The sequence below is a fragment of the Mixophyes fleayi genome, chromosome 3 (genome assembly GCF_038048845.1).
Source record: "Mixophyes fleayi isolate aMixFle1 chromosome 3, aMixFle1.hap1, whole genome shotgun sequence".
In the NCBI taxonomy this organism is placed as follows: Eukaryota; Metazoa; Chordata; class Amphibia; order Anura; family Limnodynastidae; genus Mixophyes; species Mixophyes fleayi.
The window spans coordinates 161,188,810-161,212,613 of record NC_134404.1 but is presented as its reverse complement, the minus strand read 5'-3'; positions in this window follow the sequence as shown (position 1 = coordinate 161,212,613).

The window sequence follows — 23,804 nt, the reverse complement described above, 5'->3', positions numbered from 1 at the left end:
CAACTTGCTGAGCAATAGCTCCTTGCAAAAGTTCACATCTCGCTCATTTACAAGTAAAGACTCAATGTAGGTTTTAAACCTTGGATCAAGCACAGTGGCCAAAACGTACTGATCCGAGTTCAAGATCTTAATAACTCGAGGATCATTGTGAGGCGAATTAAGTACTTGATCGACAAGGCCAACATACTTTGCTGAATTGCTTGCTTTCAGCTCCTCCTTCATTTTCTCAAGCTGCTTTTCCAATAGTCTAATTAAAGGAATGACTTGGCTCAAACTAGCAGAGTCTGCACTCACCTCACACGTCACAACTTCAAATGGTTTCAGCACCTTGCACAGCACTGAAAGGATTCCCCACTGTGCAAGAGTGAAATACATCCCCCCTCCTTTCCCAATGTCATGGCTTGTGAAATATGCTTGGATGGCTTTGCGCTGTTCCTCCATCCTCTGAAGCATGTACAGGGTGGAATTCCACCTAGTTACCACCTCTTGCTTAAGTTGGTGGCAGGGCAATTTAAACTGCTCTTGGAGCTGCTGTAATCTCCTACATGCTGTGGCTGAATGCCTGAAATGGCCTGAAATTTTACGGGCCACCGAAAGCATCTCCTGCACCTCACGGTTATTTCGCAGGAAGCTCTGCACCACCAAGTTGATGGTGTGAGCAAAACAGGGAATGTGCTGGAAATCACCCAGCTGTAATGCTCGCACTATATTGTTGGCGTTATCAGAAATGACATATCCTGGGGAGAGTCCAAGTGGTATAAGCCATGCATCAATCACATCTCTTAGTTTGCGTAACAAATTGTCAGCTGTATGCCTGTTAGTGAAGCCGGTGATACAAATAGTGGCCTGCCTGTGACAAATGTTACGTAGCGGTGTACATGCTGCTGCTGTTCCTGCTGGTGAAGGTGAATGACCAACCCAGTGGGCTGTCACAGTCATATAGTCTTTGGTTTGGCCACTTCCACTTGTCCACATATCTGTGGTTAAGTGGACAGTGGGCAGAATGGCATTTTTCAGCGCAATCTCTACATTTTTACACACTTTTTGGTATAGTTGTGGAATTGCTTTACGGGAGAAGTGGTGTCGCGATGGAATTCTGTAACGCGGACACAAAACCTCAATTAACTGTGCAAAACCAGCTTCGTTTATTGTGGAGATTGGACGCAGATCTAACACTAACATTGCAGCCATGGCGTCTGTGATTCGTTTGCCGACTGGGTGACTGCTTCTCCTCGCAAATGATTATTTCACAGTTAATTGCTGAAATGTAGGGCTGCTCATTTTCTTGACCTGCCTCTGGGATGACGATTCACCCCCAGCAGCAGCAACAGCAGCAGCAGTGGGACTAACACTTTCTTCAGAGGAATCAATAATAGTGCAGGAGTCATCCAGCCTTAAGTGGGATACCGGGCTAACTCCGAGCACTACTGAGGATATTGATGAGGATGGTGTGGTGGGTGTATTTTGTAGCCGTCAGGATGTCGGTGAGCGGAGGGTCTTAGCTGATGATGGAGTGCTTGTAATTTTTTTGGAAGAACTTTCAGCTTTTCCCAAAACTTTGCCAAGAACTCTCGTTAAATGGCGTAACATAGACGAGGTTCCAAGATGGTTAAGGTCCCTCCCTCGACTGACTGTGGCTTGACATACACTACAAATGGCTATACAATTGTTGTCTGGATTTGGGTAGAAATAATTCCACACATAAGAAGTGGATTTTTTTGTTTTATGCCCAGGCATGACAATGGCCTTTTTCTTGTCACGTGCCAGAACTGCTGCCACTGGTGCAGGACTTACACAAACAACCTCATCCTCATCAACATCCTCATTAGCGCCCTTGTCGCCTACACAAATCTCCCCCTAATCTAATTCCAAAGTGGCATCCTCAATTTGTGTGTCACCGGCTACACTCGGGCTATTAAGGCACACATCAGCAGAATGCTCACGATTAGACATCCCACCTGGTGGATGGACTCTCCACAGGGATTGGTGTCATTTGTGAATCAGAGCAAACATTATCCTCTAATGCCTTACTGTTATCTTGCAGCTCGGCTTTGACGCGTAACAGTAGTTGTGCACCAACTGTAGGCTCGGTAACTTTTTGGGATCTGCCACTAATAGCCAAAGGTGAAGGCCTCATTCTCTCTTTGCCACTGCGTGTGTAGAATGGCATGTTGGCAATTTTTTTTTCATCGGCACTTAACTTTTGCTCAGTTACACTTCTTTTTCGCTTCAATACAGTAAAAAAAAAAATTGATTTTGTTTTTTGGACTGATTTCGAAACACTCTGCAGTTTGACATCGCCTTGCCCAGATGACGTACTGGGAACACTATCATCAGGACTGGTGACAGAACCTGGTTGCTCATTCTGATCATATGTGGACTGCTTTGAATCCATTCTGTGCCCAAAGCACTGGGGAGTGCTAAAAATTAGTTGGTAGATACTGCTGACAGATAGTAATTTTGACAGCCAAAAATATTTATGCACATTTATGGGGTACACACCAAAAGCAGTGGGGAGTGCTAAAAATTAGTTGGTAGATACTGCTGACAGATAGTAATTTTGACAGGCAGAAATATTTATGCACAATTATGGGGGACACCCCAAAAGCACTGGGGAGTGCTAAAAATTAGTTGGTACATACTGCTGACAGATAGTAATTTTGACAGCCAGAAATATTTATGCACAATTATGGGGGGACACCCCAAAAGCACTGGGGAGTGCTAAAAATTAGTTGGTAGATACTGCTGACAGATAGTAATTTTGACAGGCAGAAATATTTATGCACAATTATGGGGGACACCCCAAAAGCACTGGGGAGTGCTAAAAATTAGTTGGTACATACTGCTGACAGATAGTAATTTTGACAGCCAGAAATATTTATGCACAATTATGGGGGGACACCCCAAAAGCACTGGGGAGTGCTAAAAATTAGTTGGTAGATACTGCTGACAGATAGTAATTTTGACAGGCAGAAATATTTATGCACAATTATGGGGGACACCCCAAAATCACTGGGGAGTGCTAAAAATGAGTTGGTAGATACTGCTGACAGATAGTAATTTTGACAGCCAGAAATATTTATGCACAATTATGGGGGACACCCCAAAAGCACTGGGGAGTGCTAAAAATTAGTTGGTAAATATTGCTGACAGATAGTAATTTTGACAGCCAGAAATATTTATGCACAATTATGGGGGACACCCCCAAAAGCACTGGGGAGTGCCAAATATTGAAAATAAAAAACACCTCTATCCTCCTCTCTTCTCTAGCGATTTTTGTTACAACAATTGGAATCAGAATATTGGATTCTCTGTCCCTGCTCTAATCAGCCTCTGACTACACCCTGCTCTCTCCCTCTATCAAATGGCGATGGATTGCTGTGGAGGCGTGTATTTATAATCTTGAAGTATCACGAGAACCGAGACCCAAGATCCGACGACGTCACGATGACGTTCGGCCTCGATTTGGATTCGGAGCAGGCGGGAGAGTACTCGGATACCCAAAGTTCGGGTGGGTTCGGTTCTCGGGGAACCGGACCCGCCCATCTCTACTTATTAGGCATATTATTTCTCAAAATGTAATCCTATTTAGTCAAAACAAGGCATTCATTCAAGACTTAATTAATTAAATAATTAAATAGTTGATTCTAGTTGCATTAAATAATTTCTGGACTTTTATTACTTATATGCAAAACTTCTGTATGCAATAGATTCTTTTTTAATTGTATACATGGCACACGTGATTCAAGAACATTAAAACTTGGGTGTCGTAATGTGGAAAAAAAATAAAAAGAAGACATATAGCTCAGTAAATATATGTACCTTTGCAACTTTCCAGAGTGCTTCAATTCCCTTTATATGCAGTAACATATGTTGTTGGTGTTATTTATATATAATGCTAATTGAACTGAATATCTTTCTTACCAAATGTAAATCCACTGGATAGATGGTTGGGTGTGGCCTGGAGAAGCACGGTATAGGACGAACCTGAACGTCTCTCCTGCCCCAAAACATTCTACTGATCTTGCAACTCCGGTTTTCCCAGTGCAGGCGTACCTTAAAGTAGACCTCCAAAGCCCCTTTGCCTCTCCTGCCGTTGCCACCATTGGCAGCTTTAGGCAACTGCCTAGGTTGCTGAGCTCTTGGGGTGGCACTGTGCACATGTACCCACACTAACAATGTCTCTGAATGAGACATTGTTTTTTAGGCATCCAGGGCTGTGCGAATGCTTTGAATGGCTGCCCGCTATTTCCCCATGACGTAGTTATTATGTTGTAAAGAAAGGCGGTGCTGCCTCTATGCATCCATCCGGTGCTGGTCTCCTGGCAGCAGTGGCGGGCTGGGCCGGGGGGCAGGGGGGCATCGCCCCCCCCGGGCCGCTCACAATCACGGCTGTTAGGGCCGGCCGCCCCCCCCGGAAGTAATACAAATGTGATGCGGTCGTGCAGGCGGCCGCATCACATGACACGTGATGCGGCCGCGTCACGTGTCATGTGATGCGGCCGCCTGTGCGGCGTGTGCCCCCCGGGCTGACATCCGTCAGCCCGCGTCTGCCTGGCAGCATTGTGATGTTATGATGCTCCAGGAAGAGAAGAACTAAACAGTAAGAGCAAAGAAGATGAGATGCGGACATAAAGAAAAAAGAAAAAGTAATTGCAGTAATACAAAGAAAATGGAGAAAAAGAGGGCTGGAGAAAATGGGAGTAGAGGGGACTATAGAAAATGTGGAGAGAGGGGAATAGGTAAAATGGGAGGGAGAAAGGGCTACAGAAAATGGGAGGGAGTAGGGGCTACAGAAAATGTGGCGAGAGGGGGCTGCCGAAAATGGGAGGGAGAGGGGGCTACAGAAAATGTGCAGAGAGGGGGATGGAAAAAATGGAAGGGAGAGGGGGATGGAGTAAAGAGAAGATGAGGGGGCTAGAGAAACACCATCCAACTCCGGTGATACCCCAGCTGCCTCTCAACCTTCTCTTCAACAAGTGTTGCTGGCTATTTTCGGCACAGGAGAAATGTGTGACTGTAGGTGGGAGAAAGGCATTTACACAGTGGAAAGAGCACATTGTATGACTTCACTGCCTCCACAACCTGACCCTCCATCACGTACTTTCACTGCTAAATTCCTGCTCTATAAAGACAGGGAGACTATCCTGTCATTGGCCAAGCAACATGATCTGTTGAAATTTGGTAATCAGACTGTGACTGTGTCAGGATTCCTAATATAAGATCACAGAGAGAGCATAGTGAACAAAGTGTTTTTTATTAAACACCGGTTACACAGGTTTCAGGATGCAGTATGGTAGGGTATGGCAGAAATAGCAAGAAAACTCAGTAAACAACAGATGCAGAATGCAATGGTCTGCAGTACTTTACCACGAAATAGTGGAGATGGTAACATAAGGTGCGACGGTCTGCGAAGCCAGGCACTGAAGGTAACAAACACAGGATGCGATGATGTACAGGACTTTACCACGAGGTAGTGGAGACTGCTAGTAACAATCTAAAACCGGTTAATCTTCTGTAACACTGGAGAGCTGAAAGCAGGTATTGGTGGTAATACTCTGCAGCAGGATGATGCTGGAACACTGGAGAGCTGAAAGTAGGTATTGGTGGTAATACTCTGAAGCAGGACAAAGCTGAAACACTGGACAGCTGCAAGCAGGTACAGAGATTTAGACAAGCCGAGTCAGGGGTCACAGGAAGAGGTGCAAAAATGGAGGGACGAGCAGAGGTCAATACCAGGAAATCAATCAGGATAGGACACAGGAAAAGCCACACAGTTAAAGTCAACAGATGATCTTGCAAAGGCTGCTGGGACAAGCAGGCTTTTGTAGGCCAAGCAGGGCCGCCGAGAGGGGGGGGAGTGGGTACATTTTACCCGGGCCTGGGCTTGCCAGGAGGCCCGGGCCGGGCCCTCGCGTCCTAATTTGTAATTTATTTATTTTTAAAAAAAAAATTCTATTTGGTGATTTTTTTTTATTTTATTTATCCGCAGGGGGGGAAGGGGTGGGTCCGTCATTGGTGGGGGGAGCTGGAGAGAAAAAAAAAATGATTCATACTCACGTGATCAGCGCTGCGTCCCTCCTTCCTCTCTTCTTCATTCACACTGACTGCCGGGCGTGACGTCATCAAGTCACGCCCGGCAGTCAGTGAGGAGCACCAGGCAAGACCAGAAGAAAGCAGAGAAAACAGAAGAAAGAAGAGAAGAGAAGAAAAGTAAGAAGGTAAGCAAAGCAGCGGAGAGGCAAGGGGAGGGAAACAGAAAGGGACAGTGCTATAAAGAAGAGCAAGTAAAAAAAACAGGGGAGAGAGGCAGAGAGTAAAAAAAAAAAGGGGAGAGAAACACTAATTAAAAAAAAGGGGAGAGAAACACTAATTAAAAAAAAAGGGGAGAGAAACACTAATTAAAAAAAAGGGGAGAGAAACACTAATTAAAAAAAAAGGGGAGAGAAACACTAAAAAAAAGGGGAGAGAAACACTAATTAAAATAAAAAGGGGAGAGAAACACTAATTGAAAAAAAAGGGGAGAGAAATACTAAAAAAAAAAAGGGGAGAGAAACACTAAAAAAAAAGGGGAAACACTAATTAAAATAAAAAGGGGGAGAGAAACACTAATTGAAAAAAAAGGGGAGAGAAACACTAAAAAAAAAAGGGGGAGAGAAATATTAAAAAAAAAAGGGGAGAGAAACACTAAAAAAAAAAGGGGAGAGAAACACTAATTAAAATAAAAAGGGGAGAGAAGCACTAATTAAAAAAAAAAGGGGAGAGAAGCACTAATTAAAAAAAAAGGGGAGAGAAGCATTAATTAAAAAAAAAAAGGGGGATAGAAGCACTAATTTTTTTCAAAAAAGGGGAGAGAAGCACTAATTAATGGCCGCTATTTTGTTTGTAGGGTGATGGTGGGGCAATTTAATAGTGGGGACTATTAATTTAAGATGGGGTGGTTTGGGGGCTATTGAATATGGGGGTGAGTTTAGGGATAATGAGGTCTATTTATTAAATGTGACTATGAGTTATTTAATGGAAGTAATAATGATTGCGGGAAATAGGTATTGCTGTTTGCAGGAAGGGAATAGGTTTATTTATTAAATGTGAATACTATTATTTTAATGTTGGGGCTGGAGGAAGGCTTAATTATTAATCGTGGGTGCTATTGATTAAACGGCGGGGCTGGCTGTAATTTTGTAAATGTAGCCATTTTTTTTTTCCAAATAGGTCCTTCAACATTCCAGGACCTGGACAAGCCGCAACTAAAGAAAGCAGCAGTCACAGGTGGTGAAAGTGAGAAGAACAGGTAGGAGAGAGCAGCAGAGTGTGTGAAATGTTGTGATTCTAGTAGGGACAATGTCCCTTTTTGGTGAGTGTTGTGCCCAATGTAAGGTGCAGGCAAAGACTGAACTCTTTGTGTACACACTGCATTGTTTGTATACTACACTGTGGTGCTAGATGTCTTAAAAGTCAGGAGTGCTGGGACATATGTGACACTCTAGTGAATTCAGGACCTAGTGATTTTGATGTGCTAGTCACACCCCAACGGCGCATTGCCATGCCCCCAAATGTATGACCACACCCCCAAAAAATTTTGCGCCGCCTAACGGGCTTACTCGACTGTGAGGGGTGTCCCCATGAATTTGTTGTACCCGGGCCCTGAATTCCTCTTGGCAGCCCTGAGGCCAAGGACAGGTGTTAAGCATCCTGAAGGAAAAAGCCTAGCTCTGGCAGGTAAGAGAGCAGTCCAAGTACCACAGTGGCCCTTTTGATAGAACAGTATATATATATATATATATATATATATATATATATATATATATACACAAAATAGATACAAACGGCGCTATGACACTATACCAGTACAACTAATATTAGTAGAGTCCAATGTCTTGAACTGGTTCCTTCATGTCACACTTCCCCTGTGCGGGCGGCTGCCAATCCTCTAAATCAAGCGGTGTAGCAGGAAAAAATCTTAAAAAGATGGAAGAGGAGGTGCACAATAGTGTAGTACAGTATATTATTGGAGCCAGTATGAGAATCCAGAAAAGGAACCTAATTACCAGAGTAAAGTGAGCCAAAACTTTCCACCATGTGGATATCCACAGTATCTGAAGTGGATAGAAATAGAAAAAATGGTAGGAAATGACACAGAGCCACGTAGCAATCAAGATAGTCCCATTAGGCAAAGTGCAAAAAATAAACAGGTCACACTAGTGCAGAGATATGCGTACCAGACACAAAAAGTGTTATGGCTTTTCTGGAGGAATGTCCTGTAGACCGTGAGGATGTAGTCAATCTTCAGCCATCATAGGTTTAACCGATATGTTACCTCAATCACAGAAGTGATTTTCACAGATTCACATTGTTGTTCTGCTTTCTATGAAGAAACTTTTGGTTCCCAATGTGATCATATTGATGCCAAATTCTGCACTTTGCAGCAGTGCAAACTTTCTGTGCATGGACTGTCAGCAGGTGTACTGGAGATCCTGGACAGTAGCAACGTGTGAAGCTGTAATCTCTCCTGCGGAGACAGGCCTATATATTTTGAAGTGGTTTAAAAGGCATCCTTTCCACAGCTAGCAGCAGGCTGACAGGGTGTGTCTGCAATCAAATTTTTGATTGCAGACACACCCAGGGCCGGTGCAAGGTTGCTCAGCACCCTAGGCAAAGCTTAAGCTTGCCGCCCGCCTCTCAGCCTCCCCCCCCCCCCCCACAAAAAATTTTTTTTTATTTCCCAGCCCCTAACACACTTGACATTTTTAAAATAAAAATAATAACTCTCACCTCCTCCGTTCTCTCCCCTCTGTCTGCAGCCTCCGTTCTCTCCCCTCTGTCTGCAGCCTCCGTTCTCTCCCCTCTGTCTGTAGCCTCCATTCTCTCCCCTCTGTCTGCAGCCTCCGTTCTCTCCCCTCTGTCTGCCGTCTCCGTTCTCTCCCTTCTGTCTGTCACCTCCGTTCTCTCCCCTCTGTCTGTCTGTAGCCTCCGTTCTCTCCCCTCTGTCTGTCTGTAGCCTCCGTTCTCTCCCCTCTGTCTGTCTGTCGCCTTCCGTTCTCTCCCCTCTGTCTGTCTGTCGCCTCCGTTCTCTCCCCTCTGTCTGTCGGTAGCCTCCGTTCTCTCCCCTCTGTCACGCCTTTCGTTTCTTCTTTCTTCTGTCTCCTATCGGGTCCTCTACACTGGCAGCGTCGTGACGTCACGATGCTGCCAGAAGCCAGTCGCCGGGTGTATTTTAAAATGCGGTGCTGCGCTGTAGCAGCACCGCATAATTGAGGGCGGGCGGCCGATCTGCCCTAGGCGATCGCACCGCCAGCATTTATTTCTAAATTATTACTGGGTCCCCCGCTTCAGTGCCGCCCTCCCGAGCCCGGCGCCCTAGGCAACTGCCTAACCTTGCCTAATGGGAGCGCCGGGCCTGGACACACCCTGTCAGGACAATAATAATGTGTTGGACAGGGGAGGGCTGGCAGACTTTAGCCCGGGGGGCAAGCACACAGCACTGGCCCATAAGTAGCGGTCCATCCTTAAAGGGTGGTTTTCAGTACAATATATATTGATCAATATAAAAAGATACTATTTTCGTGTTGCTTAATCCAGTGATACTTTATTATTATAGATAATAAATCTTAAATAATAAAAATAAATAATGCAACAGAAAACAAACCTCACTTTATATTGCATTTTATTTTATATGTTCTTTCTCCCTACACCATTTTTGTTTCTTTTTAAACATACCTGGCTGATTTTAATGGGATTTATCAAAACGCAAAAAGCCCTATATACTAATAAGTTTATTTGCTTTAGGGTTAACCTAAACCAAACAATATTAGGAGCGGTACTGGAAGGAGGAGTAGAGCACTAAGAGTCAATCTGACACCCTGTCCAAGAGCTGGGGGGCCAGGGTGTACTTTAGACAGGAGGTCCCTATGATGTAACATGGTTATCATTTTAGACAAATACACAGGCAATACTGTGTGCACTACAGTTAGGTGCACGCAGTTCTGCCTTCACGAGCAGTACACCGTGAAGCGGGACATACCTCCCAACTGTCCTAAGCGAGACAATCACCCAAGATTGGGACTGTCCCACCGGATTCAGGACAGTTGGCAGACTGCCAACTGTTCTTGTCATTTTCACCACTTGTGACTGCTGGTTTCTTAAGTCATTTGCTGCTTCTCTGTATCCTGGAATGTTGGATGCCCTATTAGGGAAAAATAATGGGTACATAAAAGTTAGAAACCTCCAAACAGTCCCGGGGGTAAATGTATCAAAGTGCGATTTTGCAACTCCAGCGATTTTCTCGGGAGAGTTGAAACTCGCCGATGTATGAAGCTGAGATTTCATGCAAAATCGCCAGAGTTGTGCTTCTGTCAAAATCGCTATTTGCAAAATCGCCAGAGATCAAACTCCCGACTGTTTGCCACTACAGCTATACAGCTCTCAAATGTATGAAGCTGCGAGTTAGCAAACTCAGGAGAGTTTGCTTCAAAACACGCCAGATACAACACGCTGCTTGATAGCAGCATGTTGTATAAACACATCACTGTTACACTGCCCTGGCAGTGTTAAAACTGTAAAGAATAGATAAAAGTTGAAAAAAAAAAAGCGTGAGGTCCCCCGGCTATTCATGCTTAACCATAGTGCTGCCTGACTAGTGCTGGTCCCGTGAAAATCGGGAAAATTTTTTACGTGGGGTCCCCCCGATTTTCACTTTACCAGCACTAGGCAAACCAGCCAGGGTTGGCGGCACTATAGCAGTGGGACACACGGCAGGGGTCCCCCTGCCATAATGACTAACCAACCCTAGACTGTTCAGCGCTGGGCTGGATTCCCTAGGGAGTGGGGTCCGCCGAAAAAAACGAGGGCCCCTTCCCCCTAGAAAGAACCAGCCCAGTGCTGATAGCACTAGGGCTCTTCCTACTACCCCTGGGCTGTGGGTAGTAAGGTAATACGGCGATAAAGAATGAAAAAAATAAACAGACGCCATTTTGTTTTGTGGAACTACAAGTCCCAGCCTGCCAGGTTGCCAAAAACAGTGTGGCCATGCTGCTGCTTGTATAACTACAAGCACCAGCATACCCACGGCAGCCAGGGCACGTTGGCACTTGGAGAACCACAAGTGCCAACATGCCCTGACATCCCTGGCTTGCTGGGACCTGTAGTTCCACAAAAAAAAGTTAAATAAACAACAGCACCCTAGTAAACACCACATCTATTTATTAAAAATAAAAAACCCACAATAAATACACTAACCACCCTCATTTAAACCACATCTATTTATTAAAAATAAAAACACCCCAAATACTCACCAAAGATGTCTTCTTTCTTCTCCAAAAGCTCCGTGCTTGCCCCAGTCCCGCGGGCCAGCCATAAAAAAAGAAAGAGCACAGAAACTTACCAATCCGTCGGGCGCCGGGACCCAGCAGACTCCTCTCTCCCGCAGCTGTCACTGAATATCGACGTCAGTAACAAGCTGCTGCGGCAGAGAGGAGGCTGCTGGGTCCCTGCGCCCGACGGATTGGTAAGTTTCTGTGTTCTTTTTTTATTTTATGGCTGGCGCCTGGCGCGGGGCACAGAAGGGGGACAGAGAGCAGAGGAGGGGGACAGATGGCAGAGGAGGGGGACAGATGGCAGAGAATTGGGACAGAGAGCAGAGGATGGTGACAGCGGGGCAGAGGAGGCGGACAGATGGCAGAGAAGGCGGACAGAGAGCAGAGGAGGGGGACAGAGGGCAGAGGAGGCGGACAGAGGGCAGAGGAGGGGGACAAAGGGCAGAGGAGGGGGACAGAGGGCAGAGGAGGGGGACAGAGGGCAGAGGAGGGGGACAGAGAGCAGAGGAGGGGGACAGAGAGCAGAGGAGGGGGACAGAGGGCAGAGGAGGGGGGCAGAGGGCAGAGGAGGGGGGCAGATGGCAGAGGAGGGGGACAGAGAGCAGAGGAGGAGGACAGAGGGCAGAGGAGGGGGACAGAGGGCAGAGAAGGTGGACAGAGGGCAGAGGAGGGGGACAGAGGGCAGAGGAGGGGGACAGATGGCAGAGGAGGCGGACAGAGAGCAGAGGATGGTGACAGCGGGGCAGAGGAGGGGGACAGAGGGCAGAGGAGGGGGACAGCGGGGCAGAGGAAGGGGACAGAGAGCAGAGGAGGGGCACAGCGTGAGAGGGGCAGTGGAGGGGGACACAGAGTGTGAGAGGGCAGAGGAGGGGACAGCGTGTGAGAGGGCAGAGAAGGGGACAGCGTGTGAGAGGGCAGAGGAGGAGACAGCGTGTGAGAGGGCAGAGGAGGGGGACATTGTAAGAGAGGGCAGAGGAGGGGGGACAGCGTGACAGAGCAGAGGAGGGGGGACAGCGTGACAGAGGACAGAGGGGGCAGTGTGAGAGAGGGCAGTGTGTCTGGATGCAGAGGAGCAGAGTGTCTGGATGCAAAGGGGGCATTTTTGCATACAACTAAATAAGTATTTCTGTCCTGAACTAAATACTTATTACAATTTTTTGACCCAACTACTTCTAAAACAGGACTGCTCAATAATTATTTTGGAGGGGTGCCTTGAAAAAATTTGGAGACTCTAAGGGTGCCGCGAACTGCAAAAGTTCGGGAACCATTGGCAGAGGGCAGAGGAGGCAGTATTTATAATACTGTAAATATAGCTTACGCAAGTAGCGTAGCGCATGCGCAATGAGCTATGTTACTTGCGTAAGCTCTATTTACTGTATTAGGTGATTCCCCCACTAGCGTGGGAAAATCACATAATACAGTAGTTATAGCTTACGCAATGAACGTAAGTTCATTGCGTAGCGGATCTCCTACCTAGTAGGAGGTGTTAGCGGCGGCTCCACAGTTTTTTTATTTTTCTTCAATCAACATGAAAGTGTCGGGATCTTACAAATGTGGGGCCCCCTGGCCAAAGCAAAGAAGACTTCAATCAACAAGTGGCCCCTTCTGGGCGAAGTGAAGAAGATATTATTGAAGCCATTTTGAAGTATAATTTTGCTGGGACTGGGGCAAGCCAAAACTTTTGGAAGTATAATTATTAAGGGACTGGGGCAAGCACGGAGCTTTTGGAGAAGAAAGAAGACATCTTTGGTGAGTATTTGCAGTGTTTTTATTTTTAATAAATAGATGTGGTTTAAATGAGGGTGGTTAGTGTATTTATTGTGGGTTTTTTATTTTTAATAAATAGATGTGGTGTTTACTAGGGTGCTGTTGTTTATTAAACTTTTTTTTTGTGGAACTACAGGTCACAGCAAGCCAGGGATGTCAGGGCATGTTGGCACTTGTGGTTCTCCAAGTGCCAACATGTCCTGGTTGCCGTGTGTATGCTGGTGCTTGTAGTTATACAAGCAGCAGCATGGCCACATTGTTTTTGGCAACCTGGCTGGCTGGGACTTGTAGTTCCAGAAAAAAAAATGGCGTCCGTTTATTTTTTCATTCTTTATCGCCGTATTATCTTACTACCCACAGCCCAGGGGTAGTAGGAAGAGCCCTAGTGCTATCAGCACTGGGCTGGTTCTTTCTAGGGGGGGGGCCCGCTTGTTTTTTTCGGCAGACCCCACTCCCTATGGAATCCAGCCCAGCGCTGAACAGTCTAGGGTTGGTTACTCATTATGGCAGGGGGACCCCTGCCGTGTGTCCCACTGCTAAAGTGCCGCCAACCCTGGCTGGTTTGCCTAGTGCTGGTAAAGTGAAAATCGGGGGGACCCCACACAAAATTTTTCCCCGATTTTCACGGGACCAGCACTAGTCAGGCAGCACTAGGATTAAGCTGGAATAGAGGGGGGACCCCACGCTTGTTTTTTTTTCACTTTGATCTATTCTTCACAGTTTCTCCGGCAGCTCTATGACAGGTCAGTGTAACAGTGATGTGTTTACAACTCACTGTTACAACACAGGAGAGTTTGCCAAACACAGGAGAGTTAGCTAATCTCGGGAGTGTTTACATCGCACAAAATCGCCAGAAATGACCAACGATTTTGAACATCAGTGTCAAAATCACAGCTTGATACATTTCAGGTTTTTTTTTCAAAACTTGCGGGTAAACCCGCGATTTGCCGTGATTTAAACACGCTTGCAAACTCGCACTTTGATACATTTACCCCCCGGTGTTAAATTAATAGGACATTTTAGGAGACTGGATCAGAGGAGAGGTAACAGTCTGCAAGTAGGAGTATACAGAGGTCCAGGTAAGCTGGCAGCTAGAAGACTGGATCAGAGGAGGTGCAACGGTCTGCATGTAGGAGTACACAGAGGTCCAGGTAAGCTGACAGCTAGGTACAGGAACACAGGTAATATAACAGTCTGCAGGCACAGACAAATTAAAGGTCAGACAAGCCAGGGGTCAGAAGCCAGAGGGTTCGCGATGATGCAATCGAGAAAGCAGGAGCAAAGTCAGAGAGAAATCAAAGCAAAGTCAGGGTCATGTTTATGAGAGAAGATGCAAATAAAAGGACAAGCAGGGGCTATATCGGGAAGTCAATCAGAAACCATACACTGGAGTACACAGGTGTCAGGTTAGCTCACTAATAATTGAGTGAGATCCTGCTGTCTCAATGAGTATTGACTAAAACTTCCCTGGAGGAGCGGAGTCTAACAAAATGGAAGGTATTCACCAGGGATTCCGCAAGGGAATATGGGCTTCTGTGGCTCCCACCTTGCAGGACGCGGCCCTCCAGGAAAGCTCCCAATATGAAAGCTGAGAACAAGTTACATAGCAGAGGAATGGTCCTATTCGGACATCAAATGGTGGTAACAAAGATTACCATTTTATTATAAAACATTAATACAAGAGTTCAATGCAGGCTTGAGTAATTTGCAAATGATGATCACGAAGGCATACAGGAATAGTAACTTTCAGCAACATTCATTAATACAAGCTGCACATGCAATAATCAGATTTTCCATTAGTAGTAAACTTGAAGCACAAGAATCAAAGTCCAAAACATACTCAGCCACAATAGACACAGCTTGATACAGATTATGGAGCTGATCATACTAATCAACAATGCAGGCCACGTAGATAATAGATGTAGATCATAATGTTTACCACAAGCAGTGAAACAGTTATGCAGAGATCATGACAGTCCAGCATCCAGCAGCGATGGACACAGCAGCGATGAATAGCAGCTTTACCACGGATAGTGGAACAGGTAACAATAGTCAGCAATGCAGGTCAAGCAGGTAACAGGTGTAGATCATAGCGTTTGCCACGAGCAATGGAACAGGCATGCAGAGAATGAGGAAATCCAGCAGCGATGACCACACAGCAGCGATGAACACAGCAGCTTACCACGGATTGTGGAACAGGTAACAATAGTCAGCAATGCAGGTCAAGCAGGTAACAGGTGTAGATCATAGTGTTACCACGAGCAGTGGAACCGGCATCCCAACAGAGACATCAGAGTAACAGATATGACTTGAAGAACCAGCAATGCGAGAAAGAACGGAAGGGCCTTATAAAGGGAGACTGACCAACAGGTGTAATGATCACAGGTGCAGACCATGACTAATAGTCTGCACTAGCAACAGAAATTAAAGTGACAGTCAGTGTTTAGAGGCTCGGGTAAAGGTACCTGGGGAGCGGAGTGTGACAACAGGACAACCAGCAGCACCTAAGACAATAGATGAACTGGCCAAGACTACTGGGAGAGATAGTCTTTTTTTTGTTATATATTCTTTATGTATTCAATGCGAAAAGTCAAGGATATTACATGGATGCCCACAATGAGCAGTAAAGTTAAGGCACATGGTTAACAATTATAGAAAATGAACAACCACTTGATATAAAGTCATACATGACTCACTAGGCATTATTTTGAAAGCGAAGATAAGCGTAACATAAGCATGACATCAATTACACTCCCAAAAGAGAAGGGAGACACATAGAGAAAGAGAAAGAAAGTAGGTAAGTGTAGAAAGGACACAATAGGAAGGAGGGAAGGGATAGGGCGGGGGGGGGGGGGACTGTGGAGCTAGACCAATGTAGCACATACATATTTAAAGTCATCTGAATCTTTGAAGACTATCCAGGAAGACCAAGTGGCCATATATTCAGAGTATTTATCATTGGCAGAGAAAATAATATTGTCCATGGACATATAATGAATTCTATTGAACCAATCCATAATTGAAGGAGGTATTCGAGATCTCCAGGGTGTGGGTACGACTGCTCTAGCTGCGTTATTGAGATGTTTTAATAAGGATTTTTTGTACTTAGAGGGTTGGATGGAGGAAAAGGATAACAACCAAAAACCTGGGTCAAAAGGCACCTCATGACCTATGATAACACTAGAGATCCTAATAACTTCGCTCCAGAAGGGAGAAATAGTTGAGCATTCCCACCACATATGTATTAATGATCCCACAGCATTGGAACACCTCCAACAGGAAGAAGACAATTTAGGATTAAATTTGTGTAACACTGTAGGGCGTCTATACCACCTGGTCAAAAGTTTATTTGAGTCTCAATTACAGAAATACTTAAAGATCAAGTGTGAGTATTAATATATACCTTCTGCCACGATGCTGAATTTATATGTGGAGCTAGGTCACTTTCCCATGATCCTATGAAGGGAGGCGGGGATCTGAACTGGTCTTCCATCAAAAGTTTATATATCTCAGATATGACTTGGCTCGGGCGAATTCAGATAAACAGAGATTTTTGTATGGGGATGGAGGTATATCGAGAGATCTAGACCCTCCGATATTACTAATGTAATGTAACACCTGGACATATTTCCAATATTCTGTTGAGGGCAAAGAGAACGAGGACTGATGGTCCGTAAAGGACGAGGTTTACTATTCACCACCAGCTGGCCGAGGCCTCTGATCCCTGCCCGAGACCAAATTCTAAACCCAACACCCGATAAACCAGGAGGGAAATCTGGATTGAAAACAAAGGGAGTGATGGGTGAAGGAAAGGCTGAGATACTTTCCCCGAATCGAGTTTTCTCCCACACCTTCATGGTAGGACCTATGGTAGGGTGATGGATTCTGGGAATCTTGGACAGCTAAGGTATAACACTCAGCGGGGTCAAATTAAAATCATTCTCAATAACAACCCAATGTTTTTTATCACCACCTCTGGTCTAATCCAAAATTCTGCTCAGATAAATTGCCTGTAGATAACTCTGGAACATTGGTAACTGAGCACCACCTTGATGTTTTCGTCTGAATAGAATAGAATGCTTAAAGCGGGGTCTCCCCCCTCCCCAAACAAAGTCACATATCAAGCGCTGGAGACTATCATGTAACCTCTGAGGAATCAAAATCGGGAGCGCTTGAATAATGTAAAGGACTTTGGGCAGGATATTCATTTTTATGATGTTCATTTTGCCTAGCCAAGAGAATTTAGAGGACGACTAAATAGTCAAGTCCCTTTTAATGTTAGACAGTAGAGGGGACTAGTTTAGATGAAATAATTGGTTGCTAAATCTCGCAATAGAGACCCCGAGATATCTAATATGTGACGCCTGCCATTTAAATGGAAACGCTGTTTTGAGACCCTCTATTATTTGATCTGGAGCCGAGATATTAAAAATAAAAATAAAATTTATTTTAAAATTTGAGTGTGTACCAAACTTGGAAAACTCAGACATCAAATTAGGTAATGAAGTAATTGGGTTGGTGATGATAGCTAATAGGTCATCAGTAAATAGAGCAAAACGGTAGTCTTTCTCACCAATCTGGAGACCTGTGATGTTTGGATTAGATCGAATTGCCCTAGCCAGGGCCTCCATGCACAGAACGAATATTAATGGAGATAATGGGCAGCCTTGTCGGGTGCCGTTAAAAATGGTAAAAGAGTCCGAAAGGATGCAGTTTGCTCTGACCTTGGCAGTTGGGGATCTATACAGGGCCAAATTTTCTGGAGACATGATGGACTGAGACCCATGTGAAGAAGAACACCTTTCATAAAACCCCAGTCTACCCTGTCGAAAGCTTTCTCAGCATCGGTAGACAGGAGGACCGTAGGCACAGCTAAAGAGGAGACATGGTGCATAAGGTCTATAATCTTGGTAGTATTGTCTTTTGCTTCTCTGCCTGGGATAAACCCTACTTGGTCATTAGTAATAAGTTCAGGAAGAAGAGACTTTAATCCATTAGAGATCAATTTTGCAAACAGTTTAACATCTATGTTTAAAAGAGAAATTGGGCGATAACTAGGGCATAATGCTGGGTCCTTTCCCTCCTTAGGAATGACTGTTATATGTGCCTCTAGTGACTGGGGTAAAAATCCATTTGTGTCAGATACTTCATTAAAGGCATCTAGTAGTATGGGACAAAGTTTCTCCATGTATGTTTTATAATATGAGATGGAGAACCCATCCAGGCCTGGGCTCTTTCCAAGGGGGGAGGACTTGATAGCCTCGTTAAGTTCAGTAAGAGAAAAGGGGGAGTCTAGGAGGTCTCTTGCCTCTTGTGAAATTTTGGGGAAATCAATATCTCGCAAATACTTATCTATTTCTTTATCAGAAAGGGCCATGTCCTCCTTTGATAAATGAGGACGAATAAGATAAAGATTTGCATAATAAGAACGGAAGGCCTCAGCAATAGACTTATCAGTGTACATTACAGTTCCTCTAGTGTCTTGGATACTATGTATGTAGGAGCGGGTGCGTTGAGAGCGTAAAGCTCTGGCTAACAAACGACCCGGTTTATCGCTCCATTGATAGAATTTGTTTTTGTAGCAATGCCAGGCCTTTTTCATCTGATCGTTTAATAGGAAATTAAGTGAAGACCGTTTATTGTGTAATTCCACCAATGTCTCTGGGACATAGTGCTTTTACGGCTGGTTTCTAATTTTTTAATGTCTGCTAGAAGAGCTTCACAAACCTCCTCTTTCTGCTTTTTGAGGTATGAGCCTAGCTGGATTCATTTCCCTCTTATTACACATTTGTGGGCCTCCCAGACTAACAACTTGGACGTCTCTCCATTATCATTAATAGCTATGTATTCGTCAATAAGGATTTACAATATGGGTCCTGTAATAGTAGTTCATTGAACCTCTATGACCACTGTCTAGGAGCAGGGGAGACCAACCTAATATTCATGTACACAGGTGTTAGGAACCCCTCCAGCCAGTACAGCAAAACCCGGAGTCTGCTCCGAAAGTCTGGTATTCACTGTTGCCCCTAGTGGTGGGGACAGACTTGGCTGCAGACAACCAAAGGGTCGTGAGATGTGTACCGGCTGGGGAGAACCCAGGAATAGAGTGTATGACAGACAGCAGAGTGTAGTCCAGGCAAGGGTCGAGGGTCGGCAGCAGACAACGTATCCAGAGAACAAGCCAAGGTCAGAGGTCACTAGCAGAGGTTCAGAGTCCAGGTACAGGCAATAGATCAGGGTGACTAGCACATATTCAGAATCCAGGAACAGGCAAAGGTCATACACGGGTAATCAATCTCAGGTTAAAACACCAAACACAGGGACAGGAGCAGGCAGCAGTACTGGAACAGAACGCTATAACCGGCAGTGAGGCTCAGACCTCACTGCCTTAAATAGTACTAAGAGCCAATCAGGACAGAGGAGAACAGGGCTGACAATCAGCCTCAGGAGGCTGCTAATTAATTACTAGCAAGAACTGGCATAGATAATAACATAAACCAGGAAACATGTATAAAAATATAAATGAACCAGTTTAAGTCATATGAGAGCTCCCCTGGAGTTGGAGGATGTTCCTACACCCTCCTACATCTATGCCACAAAGATAATTCCAAAGAATAATAACAGCATAGAAACTAGAGCACGCGCCTGACTACTAGATCACGCCAGGATGCAGCGTACCGGCATGGTCTTAGTCAGTTATTTGACCTATCCAAGAGTTATCCACAAGGTCAAGATACCTATGGTTTATAAAGAGGTAGTATATGCACGAATAAGAGGAGTGAGGATCTAACAAAAAAAGTATAATCCCTGTCTGAGGGATGTAAAATTCGCCAGGCGTCGGCCAGCTGTTGGTCGTGTAATTCCCTCCTAACCTTACGAGCGTCTCTAAGAGATGTCCTAGGTGCACCAGTAGAGGAATCAATCTGAGGAAGTAAAGCCCAATTCAGATCTCCCCCCAGGATAACTACCCCTTTGAGCTGATCTTCAATCTATGACAGAATTGTAGATAAAAAGAGGACCTGAGAACTATTGGGGGCATATATGTTAACCAGCAAGAATTGTTGGTCAAAGATCTTAACTTTAATAAGCAATACTCTACCCTCTACGATTACACTTGAAGAAATTTCACATAAACGGAGGTGCTTAGCGAATAAGATCGCGACCCCTATAGATTTAGTCATCGAGTAGTTGCTAAAGAAACCAGTGGGATAATAATGATTGGAGAGAAGGGGCATGGCCCTTTTTAAAGTGAGTTTCCTGAATAAACGCTATATCAACCTTATCTATGTGTAACGTGTGTAAGAGACAAGAGCGTTTTTGTGGGATATTTAGACCTCTAACATTAGTAGAAATAAATTTCAACTTATCCATTGAAGATCTAGTTGGTAATGAATTCGGTCACAGCCAGACCATCCGAAGTATGCAGAGATGAGCCAGGAGGCAGTGTTCAAACTCAAAGCATTAGATAAGCTACATGGAGGGGAGGAGGGAAGGTGAGAGAGCATTGGGAGGGTAGAAATAGAAAAAGAGAATAAACAAAGTACTTACAATAAATGGAAAAACATTTGTAAGCAGTTTATAAGGTAACATAGTATTCTTCGTCATGAAGGCCAGGGGGAAAAATATTATCCCCTGGGTTTTACGACTAATGGTCTATTTATCAACCCGTAGAACCAGGTAAAGAGTTCTTCACCTCTAGCAGCCGCCTTTCCCATAGAGCTCGTTATGCTCACAGGTACTCGGATGCCCCCAGGTCTTATACTCGCGGTAGTACAGGTGTATGAACATACCGTAGCATAGAATAACGGGGTGTGGAGTCTAGCGTGGTCAAAGGCAGGCCAAGGTCTGGGTCCGAAGCAGGTATTGTAGTCAAGGTCAGGCAAAAGGTCAGGGCTGGCAGCAGACAGGGTTAATCCAGGAACAAAGCAAGGGTCATGGCAACAGGCAATAATCGAATCCAAAAGAGCAAGGCCAAAGGTCATTCACGGGAAGTCCAATAGAAGTACAGGTTCAGGCACAGCAGCAGGCTAGACACAGAAAACTGGAACTATAACCGGCAATGCTCCCATTGCTGACCAATGGGACCAGACACTTGAAATCAGCTACAGGGGGCTGATGATAGATGGCACCTGGCCTAATTGAGCCCATGCCCGGCTGCACCTAATACCGGGACGCGGCGCTACCTACAACAGTTACCCAACCATTGCCTAGGCAACGGTCAGGACGACACCTGGAAGTGACGTCCCGGTCGTCATAGCGACGGCCGGGACGCAGGTGATAGAGTCGCGGCAGCTGAGCAGTCTCATAACACTGGGCAAATCAAGCAGGACGGAAAAACTGAGGTTATACAGGGGGTGTGTCAGGCGCCGTCTCCGCACTGACACTGGGTGCAGGAGACGGACGCCTGCACATTCTCAGCAACCACGTTCTGTTGCCTAGCAGCGGGACGCTATCTCTGCTCACCTGTCTGCAGCCAGCATGTCTTATCGCCAAAATCTCCCTAATCCAATCAGGAGGCACCTTAGGGTATATAAAGCAGCCTCTAACACATGTCTAGTGCTAGAGTATTGGTTCACTCCAGCTCCAGCGTTTCCTGAACTTTTGATCCACTGTGTTATTCGGTTCTGACTCGGCTTCCTGTGACTACTCTCCTGTGTTTCATTTTGGTACCTCGCTGCCCGGCTGGTTTGACTATTTGGCTTGACCTGACTTCTCTCTGGATCCTCCCTCTGTACTGCACCGCTCGGTTGGCTCTGACCTGGATTGCCTGACTACGCCTGTCTACTACTGTCGCTACACCGGTGACTGTCTTGGAGAACCGCGACCTGCGTACCCTCTGCAGCTAAGCCCAGACCTCCTTGCGGGGGTCCATGGTGAATACCGGGGGTACGTTAGACTTCGCGCCTCCCTGTTCAGTTGCGCTAATACCGGTTAGCCGCCATCTCTGCAATTCCGTGACAGGGTGTCAGGGCTACCCCAACCAAGGGTAAAGTGTTACTATAACTATAATTATAACAACCCTTAGACCCTGTATTGACTACCGGAAGCTAAATGCTATTACGGTGAAGAACCGTTACCCGTTATCTCTCATATCAGAACTCTTTGATCGGATTCGTGGAGCACAGATTTTCACCAAACTAGATCTTAGAGGGTGAGTTAATGAGTATTTAATGAAACATAAACACAATGGTGAAGTGGAGGCATAAACTTTCACTTTCTAGTGCTGCAATAATATTAAAACAAGCACAATTAACATTCAGCAATCCTGCTGGTATGCATAAAAGTTCCAAAGGACAGACAGCCGTCTGTTTGATACTCTTCTAATAAAAAGTGGTTGCCAAGTCTGAAAACAATTTAAAATTCGCCATGTGTATAAGGCCCAAACAACAATGGGTATTGTAGTCTCATTGACTGTGAATAACAAGTATCCGTCCAAAATGCACAATGAACAGTAAGTTGAAAACAATGTAAGTTGGCAAGTGCTTCAAGGGTGCTAGCAGCTCCGGTACATCACACAAGGGATAAGGAACAGAGAAGGGGGTTAACTCACCCCGCTTCTGCAGGATCTAGTCCACAGGTGTCCGTTTGGGGAAGCCGCTGTGCGAGTCTCCGTCCACGCTGTTAGACATCCAGCTGCCGAGTGAAAGTTGGTAGTTCGCGCATGCGCATGCGGTTTTAAGTATCCAGTCTGTGTTAGCGTGATGCCGGCTTGTCAGTGAGAGATGTGAATGCTGTTGATGATCGGTAAATCCGTTTAGAATAGGTAACCTACGCGTTTCACCCAGTGAAGGGCTTCCTCAGGGATGTGTGGGATAGAAGGGCAACTTAGCCTCCTTTTATAGTTTCAAAAGGGAGTTAAACCAATGAAGGTCTTTATAGACCAGATGTATTGATGAGTAGATTCTAAAGTAGCAGCAAGCCTTACTCAGTATGCGTAGGCTAGTATGGAATCAAAAAAGAAGAATAAAAGATGTTATACATAATGTCAATATGTGAAAAACCATATATGGAACCAGGAATGTTAAAAGGTGTATAAAGGAATTGTTATGGAAATGATAAATGTAGTCCATGTTAAACCCATATATTAATTAAAGAAAACTGTTGAGCTCAAAGTCAATATTTAAGCCTTGTGGTGTTAAAGTCTTTAATGTATAGATCCATTTACTTTCTTCACATGACATGGATCGGATGAAATCTCCTCCTCTCCATGATCTCTTCACCTTACAGATGCCTAGAAATCGAAGCAATGAGGCATCCTTGTTGTGAAGGAGTGCAAAGTGATTGGAAACACTGTGTGTCTCCAAACCTTTGTAAATGTTTCTTTGATGCTCGCTAATGCGGGTATGTAGATCTCTTGCAGTCCTACCTACATACTGCTTGCCACAGGGGCACTCAAGCATGTATATCACCCCCTTGGTGTCACAGGTGATTTTATCCTTTATGGTATGCGTGGCACCAGTAGCAGTTGCAGTAAATGTACAGATGGGTTTAGTGCCTTTTATATGACTAGTCCTGCATGCTAGACATCTTGTACAGAAAAAGAAACCTTTTTTATCTTCTCCCAGCCATGTGCTAATGGGTGTTTGTCTTGTAGTAGGAATACTGCTTGTTACAAGGGCATTTTTAAGGTTGTTGGCCTTCTTATAGATAAACCTAGGTTTGTTGGGTAAAACCTCCCTCAATTTATCATCACCCAGAAGGATATTCCAATGCTTGCAGATAATT